The sequence below is a fragment of the Elaeis guineensis genome, chromosome 1 (genome assembly GCF_000442705.2).
Source record: "Elaeis guineensis isolate ETL-2024a chromosome 1, EG11, whole genome shotgun sequence".
NCBI classification, from domain to species: Eukaryota; Viridiplantae; Streptophyta; class Magnoliopsida; order Arecales; family Arecaceae; genus Elaeis; species Elaeis guineensis.
In genome coordinates, this window is record NC_025993.2 from 5,452,245 (window position 1) to 5,469,881 (window position 17,637).

Here is a 17,637-nt window from a genome sequence, read left to right on the forward strand (position 1 = left end):
GTGGCTAGTAATTAGGACTAAATTTTATTCTTTGGCCCCAAAATTGGTCAATTAAACTGTAAATTTTTTTAAAAAAAATATTTTAATGGGGCATATCTTCCAATATAAGAAAAATTAAGTAGAGCAATTGAAGCCAAAATTTATATAAAAGTCAAAATCTATCTCATATAAAATTTTATTTTTTTATATTTATTTATATTAATTATATCTATCATGAGAAGACTAGTCCTAGTCAAACTAAGAGAAGAATTTGATCTAAATTATGCAAGAATAGATCTTACTACTAAGAATAAGACTATGCATCTTAGTTTTAAAATTATCAATGAAAGAAAAGAGGATCGAAACCCTACTTTAACCAAATTTTTTATTTACTCCTAAATTTTTTCGAAAGGTTCGAGTTGAATGAGTGGAAAAAATTCAATCTCTCTCCCGTCAAATCTGAACATGCATACATACACTAGATCCTGCCATCTTGTTCCTATACTATCCTAGGAGCAAATCGAGATAAGCCTATTGTTGAGATATAAATCCTTATCATTTATATTTATTTTATTTTATTTTTTGAGGAAAAGGAAGCAATGGGTTAAAAAAAAATAGTAACTACAGAAGAAGATATGAAGATTTTAGGTCACAAGAACATCAAAAACAGAAAATATTAGATACCATAATCTTATCAGATTCAAAATAAGTAACCACAAAAAAAAAAAAAAAGGAAAAACAAATAGTTAGCTCAATCAATTTAGATGGTCTAATACCTCTAGCAATGAAAATAGATCAATATGAGAGCTTGAATCACCAACAGGCTTTGAATCAGCTGTCAAAAGTGCCACCAACAATAGAAGGAAAAGATTTCAATTTGGCCCGCATGTTTCCAAAAGCACAAAGCTCCTTTAGATCACAGAGGATGGACCAGTTATTCAAAAGGTGCATAATTTTGTGAACAAAGGCTGCTATAGAGTTGCTTCTATTAAAAAGATTCGATCATTTTGCACATGCCAGCAAGTTCATATAGCAGCTGTGATCAGTATGAAGACCGTTTGATGCAAATCCTTAGAGAATTGAGATTTTCTCCACTTTGCACAAATATCTCATAAATCTCCCACAAGGGTTGTGACATCAAATGAATGGATTGTGCTAAGGTGCTCTTTTGTTAATTTTTATAAAAAAAAGGATAGATCTTGACCATTAATTAGATAAGGGTAATTAGGATAACTCCCTCTTGGCAGCTTAAGAACCAGCTATCCTTTTTTTATTTTTATTTTTTTTACCTTGAAACCTTTTTTTTCTGAGTGGTGGGCGGAGGTAGCAATGATGTTGGAGAGAGAAAGGAGGAGGGAGTAGAGGTGGCAGAGGAGACAGATACGCCTTTGAGAGGGAGAGAATAGCGCCGAGGACAGCAGAAACAAACCTGCTTTGGTTGAGAGTGTGGGAGGGAGAAGAGACAGTAGCAGTGGGGGAATTGACGATGGGGTTTATCAAAGAAGATTTAGATCGGCAAGGGCTGTGGAGCTGATGCCACTGCAGGCAAAACAGTAAATCATGACTACTACACAATGATGTGGGCAAGACAGACGAGTGTAACCATCATAATGACAATGATGGGATAGTGTAACTGTTGCAGTCAATCTTCTATTGCATTTATTATCGATGAAAAACATCTACAAAATAAAATTCACACTGATTAAAATTGTGTCTGACAAAAATCCTCTGATGCCTAAGTCAGTAGAAAGTGATGAACAACAGATAAATATTTAGAGAGACAGAATCTCAGCTCCAAGAGTGTATTACCCAATATTGTTTATTTATCTCATTTTATAGATGAGTTGTTGGTAATTGCTTGCAATGGTTAGACACATAGGTCCAGCTTATTTCAGCATTATGTGATCGTGGGATGGGTGGTTATATCCACTAGTGATCATGTTCTGGCCATTATACACTTTCGGCGCTGATGGTTTCTGGTATGCCGACTCTATGTCAGTAGTCTGAATATATCGACTATATATCGATAATTATGAAAGTCCGAATAATCATCGATCGATAATTCTAATATGCCGATGGTCATCGATTTGGAACTAGTTAAGTTGTCATAGTCAGAGTTTGCTAGGGATGGTTGAGAATAGCCGACTGTTGGTCGGTCAACCGATTGATGGTCGGCCAATCGATTGATAGTCGACGGTTCGTACTTATCAGGCTGATTGAAAATCGAAATCCAAAGAGTCAGCTAAATTGCCTCAACAGTTGCCCCTCACTTCCGAGTCCAAAGTAGTTTGACATGTGAATTGCCATGTGGTTTGATACGTTGGGTGAAGAGAGTTGTCACGTATTATCTCGAGCTCCAATTCGATTATAGACATTAATAATTTTTTTGAAAAATAAAGAGTCTCTAGCCATTTTGTCATTTCGATAATCGTGAGATCATCATTGGGATGTCGTTTCAAGAAGATAGCCTGGCATCTGATGAATCCAGACAATTTGATTATGACTAGTCGATTTCGACCACGTGTCCAGATGTCATCGGTTTTGTGCCATTCACACAAATAGTGGTGAGATGGCTTGATCTGAAGGTAGATGCGTCGAACCATCCGATCATTGGTCGATTTTGATGTAGCCACGTGTCGAAATCTGAAGAAGCCTCTATTTGAATAACTTCATCCAGACCGTTGAAGGGTCCTATATATAATATCACTTTTATTTAGATCTTCTGCTTTGCATTCGTCATTTTCTTCTGCAACAGAGGATTCCGTCTCGGGTGTTGAGAGCTTTCGAAGCTTTTCCTATTCACGTCATTTTCTAGTTTCAGCTTGAGTTCTTGTTCCTTCCTTTTAGGTTTTTTTTTTCTTCTTTTAGGTTCTATCATTTTCAATGGCAAGTAGGGATAAGAAAGCGAAAGCTTCATCTTCTCGAGATAGTCGATCGGAGAATCCGATCTATGATTCTCCTTTGGGTCTGGAGATGGAAGTCTCTTCCTTATTCAGATTCAATGTCATCGGCTCCGGGGACAGTATCGTATCCTTGAGCAATTTCAGCTCTTTGCTCTTGATCTGGATGGTCGGGTGAACTCTCCTCTTCTGAATCAGGTTGTGTTCTATGTAGAGGACCTTCAGGTTGGTCTTCGATTTTCGATTTCAGAGTTCGTCCAGAATCTCTTTGATTACTACCGTCTTTGTTCTGCTCAATTAGCTCCGAACTCCATTCGACTGATTATCAATTTTGCTTTGTTGTGTAATCTCATTCCGACCAACCCTCGTCTTTCTCTTTTTCGAGCTTTCTTCATCCTTCGTTCACACCCAAAAGTCAAGGATTGGTGGTTTTTTAATCCAAAAAAATGTCTGTCTTTTATTTTCGATCTTCCACCGTCCATTCATGGGTAGAATAATCAATTTTTCTTTGTCTCTTCTTCATCTTCTTGGGGCTTTTTTTCATCCTAGGGCGATTCAAGAATCGGTCCCAATGAACATAGTCGGATAGACATTATTGATCGAAAAAATTTTCTCCGACTTAAAGATATGGAAGTCCTAGCACAGTGAGAGCTAATGATGGAGCAAGCTCTCTATGATGCCAGACTTAGTTCGGTAACTTCTTTAGGTATAGCATAATCGGTCTCTTTGTTTTTCGTTTGCTTCTGAATTTTGTACTGAACTTCTATTTTTTGATTGTAACTATATGATCGATAGCACAAGTTTCAGCTGTCGATATTCGTCTATATGCTGTTAGGAAGAGAGTGGCGATCAATGTCGGATCATCCCAAATGATGAAGAAGAGTCAGGTTGATTCTGGGTTGGTACCAATAAGGGAGTCCGATATTCCGTCGATGACAATTCCCAGCACTGAGCCAGTTATAGCATTATTAGCTCCAACAATGCTTCCTTCTGCTGAAGTGCTGTCGGTCAGAGTAGAGATGATAAGAGATGAATATGCCGCACCAGAACCATCGACGGCTCCATTAGTGGGGGCTCAGGCCGAATCTGCAGTCGCGGTTGAACTAGAACTGTCTGCCACTAGGCAGACTATTCCTCAGGTACCTCTAGCTGTGCCGATGCGATCTCGGGCGCAGTCAAGCTCCAACTTTGGTGAACGATCGTGAACTGGGGAGTGGGGAAAGGTGTCGGCCATTTCTGCCGACGATGGATCGTCGATGGGTCTCTCCACCCTCTTCGACATTCGGATCTCCATTGGTGAGTCGACCTTGGCCAATCCGTCATTGGCTAAATCACTCATCGAGGCTACTCTTCTCCTGACTGACAGGGAGAACAAAAAAGATCAGACTGTGTCCGAGATATTTTCTTTCTTCTACCTGATGATCATCGGGATAAGTTGATGATATTTCTTTTTTTTTTAATCTGACTTGTTCTTTGTCACGCCCCCGACCCGAGATTGTGAATCGAGGGTCATGGCAACCGCCGCATACTTATAGAATACTTTTCCCATAAGCATGCAAGGCATCTCATCATGATATCTTCACAAATAGTTAAATAAATTTTTCTTTATTCAATAATCAAACCTTGGTTCAAATAACAAATCAAAACTAAGTGTTCAAAAGAAAGTAACTGTCTGACAAAGTCAATACTAAAAACAAAACTAAAGGTCTTGAATCAATTCTGAGAGAATCCTAAATCAATGAGTTAACTCCATCTCTAATCGCTCTCCCAACCGAAAATCCGCATCATGCTAATTTTTCGGATCTGTAAGAAAAACATAAAACTTATCATGAGCTAAATAGCCCAGTAAGCAGTGTATATCTTTAACTGAATAATCAGGCAAATAATACTATGCATAACAAATCAATATGTAATTTCATGAAATCATATTCATACTTCGATCATATATAAAAGTCAATTCATCATAATTTCTAATTATGCTTTTCTTCTTGAATTCATCAATTTCTTAAATTCTTCTTACCAACCATGACTATGACCACATTATCCCTGTGGCAGGGTCATAATACCGCGTATCTGCTTGCGGTGGGCTGCGAATCATCTGGCAGCCAAGTCCTTTGGAACCGCTGGTCTAACTGGCGGTTTTGTCGCTGGTCTATCTGGCGACATGTCGCTGGTCTTACTGACGACGTAAACCCTCAGGACAATCAATTGCCAACGTATATGCCCCCATTGGCGGGGTCCTCAACACAGTCAGGTTGTCAATTTCATATTGTCTTCCAATTCATATATTATTTTCAAGAATAATAAAATTAATTGATATTCGAATCAAATCAATTATAACATTCTTTGAGATCATATATTATCATAATAATTGCTCAACAAATAACTTCAATCATAAATAATTTTCTACAATTAACTTTAATCATAAATAATTTCCAACAATTATTTCAATAAATAATTTCAATCACAAGCATGCATAAATTTATTTAATTCATAATATACCAGATAAATTCAGTAAAAGTAAACACTACTTACCTCAAACGTATTCAATAAATCCACATAATTCTATAAATTTTCTTCCAAAAATTCTGTTCATAGATCATATCGCGATATCCCATGATCAAATATCTACAATCCTATACAGAATCAATTTCAATAATTAGAAAGAATATGAATACCATATTTCAACGGTTTAGATTGGGTCCGATCATCTAATTTCATCTAATCAAAATCTAATTAGGACCTAAACGATCCAAAGTTTGACTATCAGATCAAATCGGATTCGAAGTGATAGGACCAAAGTTTCTTCATCGATTTCATAAAATCAAGTGGAGAGAGAAAATCAGAGGAGAGAGAATTCATGAGGTACAATTTGAATTGATCAGGTGACACAATCCAACATTACGATGGATCCAATATCTCGATTGGTGAAACCAACATGATCAAATCAAATCATGGCTAGATCGGAATCATGGATAATCAAATCTAAAAATTCATGGTCTGATTAAGGTGGGTGCCAGTACGCTGTCTGACAATCATGGATCAGGATTCTTCATTAGAATCAGATCAGACTTATTAAAAGAAATTTCTTCATTCACTAACCTTTTTAGAGAGAGAATCAATCAAGAGAGAGAATATTTTAGAGAGAGAAAATTCTAGAGAGAGAAAACTCATCTTGAATTCTTCAGACAATATGATTTAACAAATTCTGATCGATCAGATCAAATCATGCTAAAATTATCATGTGGATAATTAAATAAGATCATTAGAAATAAAATCTAAAAATACCTGATTTGATCAAAGTAGATGTCGGTGTATCGTCCGACGATCACGGATCAAAAATCCATCACGAGGATCATTTAAATTCATCATCATTCTTCTCAAAATTCTAAAAATCTTAGGAGAGATAATCTAGAGAGAGAATTCTAGAGAGAGAAAGTCCAATTCTAGAGAGAGAAAATACTAGTTCAGGCTGAAGAGAGAGAGGGAAGAGAGAGAAACTCTCTTTCTCATATTTTATTATTTATATCATTATTTATTAATTAATTTAATAATTTTTCTTTTCTTTTCTTTTCTTTTCTTTTCTTTTTTCTTTTCTTTTTCTTCTCTTTTTTTTTTCTTTTTTTTTCTTCATGGAAGAGAGAGGAGAGAAAATCCTATTTATTATTATTATATTATTATTATTTTATTTTTCTTCTTTCTTTTTTTTTTTCTTTTCCCTTTTTTCTTTTTCTTTTCTTTTTCTTCTTTTTCTTTTCTTTTTCTTTTCTTTTCCTTCTTTTCTTTTTCTTTTTCTTTTCCTTCTTCTTCTTCTTCTCCCACGCCGGAACAGAGGACTCTTGGTCCTCAGGCCTTGAACGGCCGATCGGGCCGTGGCTGCCACGACGGAGGCCGGCGGCTGACGGGCCATCTCCCCTGGTCATGGAGGGAACAGGGCCGGCGGTCAATTCCGATCGCCGGCGCCGGAGATTTCAAGGAAAATAAGCCAAAAAACAGAGTCTGTTCCTGACCAAAAATCGGTGACGCTCGTCGCCGGCCACCGCGCACAAAGCACGGGGGAAAGAGGAAGGAAGGGAGGAAAAAATGAAGGACTTACCACGACCTCCTGGGACCTCGTCGGAGAGAAAACACGGCGAGGAACCAACTGCGCCCGCGGCTCTTCTTCGGGAAAAATCGGAGAGAAAGAGGGGAAGAAAAGACCGATGAATCGATTCTAAAGAGAGGGGGTCTTCTTATAGGAATTTTAGGACTTCGAGGGGTCTTAGGAATTCGATCTTTGCTCGGATTTCGCCGGAGAAGGAGACTCCTATCGGGAGTCTTCTTCCCGGTTTAGAATTCCTCTATTTTTTTTTTTTTTTCGTTTTGGGCTATAACATTCTTCACCCTTAAAAAAAAATTTCGTCCTCGAAATTTTTCTTGCTTGAGTCTTCATACTTTCTTACTTGAATCTCATCCACAAATATTCTAATTCTTGATATAAATTCATTCTTAAATCATTTCATAAGAAAAAGTCGGTACATCAAATATCTATCTGAAACGGAACCATTCATTTTCTTATTTATCAAGATCCACGTCTCAAAGATTTTCAATGTTTCAAGATTTTGAAATTATGATCTTATTTCCTGTAAAAATTAACATTCAATATCTCATGACTCAAATTAAAATCAAATCTATCTCTTGTGAATAGAAGATGATCAATGTCTCTATTCTTGCATAAGAACTTCATTCATCATCATCATTCATTCTTTTTTTTATATTTATTTCAAAATATTTACCACTCTTAATCTCAACCCATCATAAGATAGGAAAAATATACTTCTTATGAATCATATGATGACATCCTAATCAATCAAAATTCAAAAATATTTTCTCTTATTCATACTTTCAAAGGTTAAATATTTATCATTTTAATCTCATTCTCGAACTTTTGATATTTTATTTCTCGATGCAACTTCATCATTAAGTCATTTCATAAAGATTGAATCAATATCACCATTGTTGATTGAATCAATATCACTATTTCTAGTCATCGAAATTTTCTTACTCAAACCCTCAAACTCTTAATTAATCAATTCATTATCAAATTAAATTATAAATAACTCCAATCCATCTTTTGTAGAACAATCATCAATATCAATAGATAATCTCAATCTTTTTCATTCAGTCTGAGAAATAATAATAATCAAAAGAGTTCTAACTTCAAATTTCATTATACCCTGGAGATAATTATTTGAGTATACTAATCTAAGATCAAAATCATCATTCGATAAATAATCTCAAATTCTTTCTAATAAATAGAGAATTATAAAATTTAATTCTAAGATAGAAAAAAAATTATCTCTAAATATTCTAAATCTAAAATCAAAAATCAAAGGTCCACTCATCCTAAAATTAGGATGCTAATTATTTTTGTAGCATAGTAGATGGAAGCTCTACTTTTGAAAATCATATTAGGGATATCCAAAAATAATTCAAAATTTTAAAATATTATTCTTTCTAGTATCAATAAATTTTTTGTATTAAGCCATATCATCTATCATAATTCTTTAACTCAAAGGGTCAACATTCCTGACTTACTCAAAGTAGTTCAGATTACAATGCTTCTGCTGCGCACTCTGATCTAACAATCAAAGTTTCTTAGGTTCATCAAAAAAAAAGTTGGATCAAATTATTTCTTTATCCTCAAATTTTAAATTTTAATTGAAATCAAAGATTAACTTTTGATTCTCATTCATACCTTTACTGGTGTACAATAATCTTGATTAACCCTTGAGTCCAATATCATATTTAAACCATCATATAGTTTTACTATAATCAATATGAATCAAATCTTAATTCTCATATCACTTCAATTCGATAATTTTCAAACCAAAAATCTTTATAAGTCAAATCAACGAGAAAATCTTTCGATGCTCCACCAAATTTGGACATAATCAGAATATATATGGATTTCAAATCATTATTATTTTTTTTTCTAAAATTTCTATCATCAGGATTTCAATATCTATTAAATATCCTTTCATATCAATCATACAAGCTTCAAAAAAAAATCAAATCTCTATTTAATAGTAGATTCAATTAGGGACCTTGTTAACAAAAGCAAAGGAACTCCATATCAATTCCTAAATCCCAATTTTCTAAATTGTAAATTCACATGGATCCCTTAATCTGAAATAAATATAAATCAGATCTTTTATCTTAATCTGAAGATATCAATTTTTTATTAACAACCTCAACAATAATATCAGAAAATCTCTTGATCAACTTAGATATGAAGTCTTTAAATTAAAATTTCATACACATCATGTAGTCTCTAAGAGACATAATAAGATCCATTATTTAGATCTAAGGATGATGATTAAAGATTCCAGTACGATGAATATTCTACAACCTCATAATCGATTTCATCAATAAGAAATAGGTTTCTTTACAATATCCTCAAATATACATTCATCCTAATATGCCACTTTATATATAATCCACATATCAAATTCAATTTCGATAAATATTCCAATCAAGCATCATAAAAAAAACTTTCTTAGCCCATTCTGGAATAATATTTTATCGTCAAGTCTTTATCTTGCTAATAATAGTCAACTTCTCAACTAGAAGTAATATCATAGTATTATTCTCACATCGAATTTGAACTTACGATTCACTTGAATAATCAATGATCAATTTAATAACCATAATGCACAATACAATTTTATATCAATCCTTTTGTGATTACTTTCGATCAAGATCTAACTAATCATATCATGATCAATAGATCATCCATCATATTTCAAATTCTATATGTTATAATCTATTGTGATCCTTTCATACATAATCTCAATATTTAATCAAAATTTATAAATATTTCTCCAACTACAGTCATCGAAGATCTACACTATAATGTTCCTGGTGTCTATCCACTTACACCCATTCTATATCTGATTCTATGTTTCATAATTCATCCACTTATGCTCTGATACCATATTAATTGTCACGCCCCCGACCCGAGATTGTGAATCGAGGGTCATGGCAACCGCCGCATACTTATAGAATACTTTTCCCATAAGCATGCAAGGCATCTCATCATGATATCTTCACAAATAGTTAAATAAATTTTTCTTTATTCAATAATCAAACCTTGGTTCAAATAACAAATCAAAACTAAGTGTTCAAAAGAAAGTAACTGTCTGACAAAGTCAATACTAAAAACAAAACTAAAGGTCTTGAATCAATTCTGAGAAAAATCCTAAATCAATAGGTTAACTCCATCTCTAATCGCTCTCCCAACCGAAATCCCGCATCATGCTAATTTTCTGGATCTGTAAGAAAAATATAAAACTTATCATGAGCTAAATAGCCCAGTAAGTAGTGTATACCTTTAACTGAATAATCAGGCAAATAATACTATGCATAACAAATCAATATGTAATTTCATGAAATCATATTCATACTGTCAATCATATATAAAAATCAATTCATCATAATTTTTAATTATGCTTTTCTTCTTAAATTCATCAATTTCTTAAATTCTTCTTACCAACCATGACTATGACCACATTATCCCTGTGGCAGGGTCATAATACCGCGTATCTGCTTGCGGTGGGCTGCGAATCATCTGGCAGCCAAGTCCTTTGGAACCGCTGGTCTAACTGGCGGTTTTGTCGCTGGTCTATCTGGCGACATGTCGCTGGTCTTACTGGCGACGTAAATCCTCAGGACAGTCAATTGCCAACGTATATGCCCCATTGGCGGGGTCCTCAACACAGTCAGGTTGTCAATTTCATATTGTCTTCCAATTCATATATTATTTTCAAGAATAATAAAATTAATTGATATTCGAATCAAATCAATTATAACATTCTTTGAGATCATATATCATCATAATAATTGCTCAACAAATAACTTCAATCATAAATAATTTTCTACAATTAACTTTAATCATAAATAATTTCCAACAATTATTTCAATAAATAATTTCAATCACAAGCATGCATAAATTTATTTAATTCATAATATACCAGATAAATTCAGTAAAAGTAAACACTACTTACCTCAAACGTATTCCAATAAATCCACATAATTCTATAAATTTTCTTCCAAAAATTCTGTTCATAGATCATATCGCGATATCCCATGATCAAATATCCACAATCCTATACAGAATCAATTTCAATAATTAGAAAGAATACGAATACCATATTTCAACGGTTTAGATTGGGTCCGATCATCTAATTTCATCTAATCAAAATCTAATTAGGACCTAAACGATCCAAAGTTTGACTATCAGATCAAACCGGATTCGAAGTGATAGGACCAAAGTTTTTCATCGATTTCATAAAATCAAGTGGAGAGAGAAAATCAGAGGAGAGAGAATTCATGAGGTACAATTTGAATTGATCAGGTGACACAATCCAACATTACGATGGGTCCAATATCTCGATTGGTGAAACCAACATGATCAAATCAAATCATGGCTAGATCGGAATCATGGATAATCAAATCTAAAAATTCATGGTCTGATTAAGGTGGGTGCCAGTACGCTGTCTGACAATCATGGATCAGGATTCTTCATTAGAATCAGATCAGACTTATTAAAAGAAATTTCTTCATTCACTAACCTTTTTTAGAGAGAGAATCAATCAAGAGAGAGAATATTTTAGAGAGAAAAATTCTAGAGAGAGAAAATTCTAGAGAGAGAAAACTCATCTTGAATTCTTCAGACAATATGATTTAACAAATTCTGATCGATCAGATCAAATCATGCTAAAATTATCATGTGGATAATTAAATAAGATCATGAGAAATAAAATCTAAAAATACCTGATCTGATCAAAGTGGATGTCGGTGTATCGTCCGACGATCACGGATCAAAAATCCATCACGAGGATCATTTAAATTCATCATCATTCTTCTCAAAATTCTAAAAATCTTAGGAGAGATAATCTAGAGAGAGAATTCTAGAGAGAGAAAGTTCAATTCTAGAGAGAGAAAATACTAGTTCAGGCTGAAGAGAGAGAGGGAAGAGAGAGAAACTCTCTTTCTCATATTTTATTATTTATATCATTATTTATTAATTAATTTAATAATTTTTCTTTTCTTTTCTTTTCTTTCTTTTTTCTTTTCTTTTTCTTCTCTTTTTTTTTTCTTTTTTTTTCTTCATGGAAGAGAGAGGAGAGAAAATCCTATTTATTATTATTATATTATTATTATTTTATTTTTCTTCTTTCTTTTTTTTTTTTTTCTTTTCCCTTTTTTCTTTTTCTTTTCTTTTTCTTCTTTTTCTTTTCTTTTTCTTTTCTTTCCTTCTTTTCTTTTCTTTTTCTTTTCCTTCTTCTTCTTCTTCTCCCACGCCGGAACAGAGGACTCTTGGTCCTCAGGCCTTGAACGGCCGATCGGGCCGTGGCTGCCACGGCGGAGGCCGGCGGCCGACGGGCCATCTCCCCCGATCATGGAGGGAACAGGGCCGGCGGTCAATTCCGATCGCCGGCGCCGGAGATTTCAAGGAAAATAAGCCAAAAAACAAGTCTGTTCCTGACCAAAAATCGGCGACGCTCGTCGCCGGCCACCGCGCACAAACGCACGGGGGAAAGAGGAAGGAAGGGAGGAAAAAATGAAGGACTTACCACGACCTCCTGGGACCTCGTCGGAGAGAAAACACGGCGAGGAACCAACTGCGCCCGCGGCTCTTCTTCGGGAAAAATCGGAGAGAAAGAGGGGAAGAAAAGACCGATGAATCGATTCTAAAGAGAGGGGGTCTTCTTATAGGAATTCCTAGGACTCCGAGGGGTCTTAGGAATTCGATCTTTGCTCGGATTTCGCCGGAGAAGGAGACTCCTATCGGGAGTCTTCTTCCCGGTTTAGAATTCCTCTGTTTTTTTTTTTTTTGTTTTGGGCTTTGTGGGCTGAAACGGGTTTGGGCTATAACATTCTTTCTTTTCAGCTAGTACATGATATGAATGCTCTGGAGAGTAGGTATCAAAAATTTGCCAAGCTTCATCGGGCATGGATGGACAAGATCACAGTTGCAAGCACCGAGAAAGCTGCTGCCGTCGAACAGCTTCAAGCGGCAACTGAATGGGAGAAGGAGCTTCAGAAAGAGATATCCTATATGACGGCTAAACTATAGTCCAACAGAGCCAAATTAGGATCAGCTCAACAGAACATCACGTCCTTGGAGTCTCGGATTAAGAGTAAAAAGCATTCAATCAGTCGGCTCTGGAGGGAAAGTAACGGTTGCACAGAAGAACTTAAGGTGGAGCGCGAGAGACATCGGACCACTCAAGAAAGGTTGGCACTGGCTGATGCAGAGTCGGCCTCTGCCAAGAAAGAGGCAGAATCGACGAAAGGTGCTTTGAATCTGGCCATCGAGAATTTCTGAGAATCATAGGAATACAAGGATGAAATTCTTGAGGGCGGATTTGCCTCCTATTATGTCGAATACAAAGACGATAGAGATGCGATCAGAAAACTATATCTAGATTTGGATCAGAGCAGCATCATCCCCCTTAGTTCAGAAAAAGAGGTGCCGAGGAGACCACCGCACCGAACGAAGGAGATGCACCAATTACACCAGAACCTGCTCCAACCACCGAAGCTGTACAAGTGCGAGCTGAAGAAGAAGCCGACTGGTGATCATTGTAATATTTTTTCTTTTTTTCTTTGTAATCGAACAATAAGTCCAATTTTGTGACTGACCATCAGGTCCAATTTTGTAATCTCTTTTTTAATGAATGAATTTTTTTTTTTTGAGGAATCCCTTTTCAATCTTGTACTGTCGATGTGACTGAATAATAGTCAGATTATCGATTATCTATTGATGAGTTAATGTCGATCAATAATTATAGTAGAGTTTGTCTGCTAGTCAGGTATCAGCCGACTTAGCTTTTAAATTTTTTAGGTATTTGATAGACGGTGATAAACCGAATATCCTTCGATTGACCATAGTCAAGTTGGTATATTTTCTACTCAATCAAAATTGAGTCGGCATAATATTTCGCTTAGCTAAAGCTAAGTCCGTATGAGTAGTCGTTCAACTTAAGTTGATTTTTACAGTAAAAAATCAAGATGTAGTTGGTGTGAACTGGTCGATTATTTATCAGTTTGATGTCACTTCTGTAGATAACTTGTAGATGACTGAAAATTTCAAAATTTAAAACCATAATATTTCATTTCGAATACATCGTGCATGTGAACAACTTTATTGATAGTATATTTTCAAACTATCGATATTCCAAGTTCGAGAAATAGTCATCCCATCGAGGGTTTCTAGTCGATATGTGTCCGGACGAAGTGTCTCGATCACCTTATAAGGTCCTTTTCAGTTTGAAGATAATTTTTTTTGATCCAGAGACTTTGAAACCTCTACCTTTCTTAGGACCAGATCTCTTGGATGAAAAACTTTTGGTTTAACCTTCGCATTGTAATATCGGGCTACTTTCTATCGATATGCTGTCATCCAAACTTGAGTTTGCTGTCGAACTTTCAGGAGTAAGTCTAGATCGGCTCTCTGATATTCAAAATTGTTCGACTCATTATATTGTTCAACTCTTACTGATGGTAATCTGATCACAAGTGAAATTATCATCTCAATTCTATAGGCCAAGTTAAATGATGATTCTCCTGTCGGTATACGAGGAGTTGTCCGATATACCTATAAGATCGGATATAATTCTTCTATCCAGAGATCTTTAGCTTCATTCAATCTGATCTTGAGACCATGTAGGATCATTCGATTTATCATCTCTACTTCACCGTTGGACTGTGAATGCCCGACTGAGATGAGCTTGTGCGTAATCTAAAATTTCACACAAAACTCTTTGAAGTTCTGATTATGAAATTATCGATCATTATCGGTGATGATGGTGTGTGATAGATCGAATCTGTATATAATTGATTTCTGAATAAAGTCTTCTATTTTATTTTCGATGATTTGTGCCAAGGATTTAGCTTCCACCTATTTGGTGAAGTAATCAAGGACAACTACTACAAATTTTTTTTGATCAGATACTAGGGGAAAAGGATCAAGTATGTCAATTTTTTATTACGTAAAAGGCCATGGTGCAATAATTGATATCAGCTGGCTGGCCAGTTGATGTTGTATGTTAGCATATTTCTGACATGATTCACATCTTCGAACAAGTTCAGCTATATCTTTCTTCATGATGGGCCAATAATATCCTTATCGTAAGACTTTATAAGTCAATGATTTGCCCCCAAGAGATTTTCATAAATTCCTTCATGAATCTCTCGAAGTGCATAATCGGCGTCCATTGGTCTCAAACACTTCAGTAAGAGAAGAGAGAATGATTTTTATAGAGTTATCCATTCAATATATTGTGAGGCCATCCATCTTAGTCATTTGGCTTCTGAAATATCTATGGATAGAGTTCCATCAGTCAAATATTAGATGATCGGATCCATCCAACTTGGCTTGTCATTGATTTGTAGCACTTCTTCGACTTTGTCAATACTCAGCTGCTCAAGACATTCAATGAACGTCTGATCAAGCAAGCTAAATCAAATAGTTACGAGTCAAAAAGTATGTCAGCTCGAGCATTCTCTGCTCGTGGAATGTGAGAGATCTCAAAATATTTTAAGATTGATGTAAAATCTTTCACTTTTTGAAGGTACTTCATTATAATGAGATCCGAACTTCAAACTCACCCTTAACTTGTCCAATAATCAATTATGAATCGATGAAAATCTTCAAGTTGTTAATGTCAAGTTCTTTGACAATCTTCAGACTGGCTAAAAGAGCTTCATACTCAGCTTGATTATTTGAGACTTTAAAATTAAACCAAGGGTATATTCGGTTACGATCCCTTCAGAATTGATGAGGATGAGATCGGCTCCACTGTCTTATACGTTGGATGCTTCATCAATATATAGCACCCATATCGATGCTAGTCGGCCTCAAGAGTTTCAATTTACTTCGATTTGTCATTGAATTCATCCTCAGGATTATCGTCGGATACGGTGCCCTTGACGACAAAGTCGGCCAAAACTTGTATCTTTATTAACGGTCGTGAATGATATTGAATTTCAAACTCACTGAGTTTTATTGTCTATTTCGCCATTCGATCTGAAGTATCGGGCCGGTATAGAATTGCCTTCAATGGTTGATCTATCAGGATAATTATTAGATATGCCTAAAAGTACGGACGAAGTTATTGAGATGATATGATCAGAGCGTAGATCATCTTTTTCGCTCTTCAATGTCGTATTCCAACATTATTTAGTACCTTGCTGGTGTAATAAATCGATCGTTGAATTCAATTTTTGTCCTCCTAAATGAGTATCGAACTGACTACCTCTATCGAAGTCGCTAGATAAAGATACAATATTCTCCTACCTTCGATTTTGTGAGTAATGGTGGAGATGTTAAATATTTTTTCAGATCTTCGAAGGATTGTCGGTACTCATCTGATCATGAAAAATCTTTTGCTTATCTCAAGATCTTGAAGAAGGATAAACATCTTTCTGCTGATCATGAGATGAATCGGCTGAGTACGCCGATCCTCCCATTGAGTTATTATATCCCTTTCTTGGAGCTTGGATGCTTCATATTGATGATAGCCTTCATTTTCTCAGGATTAGCTTTAATTCCTCATTGCGACATAAAAAATTCGAAAAATTTTTCGAAAGTTACTCCAAATGCACACTTAGTCGAATTCAATTTCATCTGATATCGTTAAAATGTGTCAAAGGCTTCTTCCAAGTCCCGAACGTGATTAAAAGTTTGAAAACTTTTCACTAGCATATCATTAACATAGACTTTCATGTTACGTCCAATTTGTATCTTGAACAGTTTGTTGACTAGCCGTTAAAAAGTAGCTCCGATATTTTTTAAACTGAATGTCATTACTTTATAATAGTAGATGCCTTTGTCGGTTATGAAGGCAGTATGTTCCTCATCTTCGGATGCCATCCGAATCTGATTGTAGCCTACAAAGATGTCCATAAAGCTCAAAAATCGATGTTCCAAAGTCGTATCAACTAGTTGGTTGATCTTTGATAAAGAAAAACTATACTTCGGACAAGCTTTATTTAAATTTGTGTAGTCGATGCAGATTCTTCATTTTCTTTGACTTTTTTTACCATCACTACATTGGCAAGTCAATCGAAATAATTAGCTTCTCTGATGCAGCCAGCTGCGAGGAGCTTGTCAACTTCTTCATCGATGATTTTCTGCCTTTCAGGAGCAACAGATCTTTTTTTCTGCCTCACCGATCTAATTTTAGGATCAATGTTCAGTCTATGAGTTATTACTTTTGAAAAAATTTCTGGCATATCGATTACGACCAAGCAAAAATGTCAGCATTCGTTCTTAGTAGATTTACCTGTTGTTGTCACTCTGAATCAGATAATTGTGATCCAATTTGGACCGTCTTCTCTGGATTATCTTCTTTTAATGAGATAGAAACCAGTTGCTTGGCTGGTTCACCCATTTCTTTATTTTTCTTTGATGTAATTTATCAACAGACAAAGAGTCTTCAGATTGATTATTCTTTATAGAGATCATAAAGCAACGTCGAGCAAGTTATTGATTTTTACGTATTTCTTCGATTCTATTGCTTGTTAGGAATCGAACCAATAAATGGTATGTTGATACTATCGTTCATAAGGCATTGAGTCTCGATCATCTAAGTATGACATTGTGAGCTGAAGGAACTCGAATGACTGTGAATGTCAAAAGAATGGTGCTTTGTCATGGATTTATTCCTGCAGTTAGTGAGAGAGTAATTTCTCCTTCTATAGTAACTGC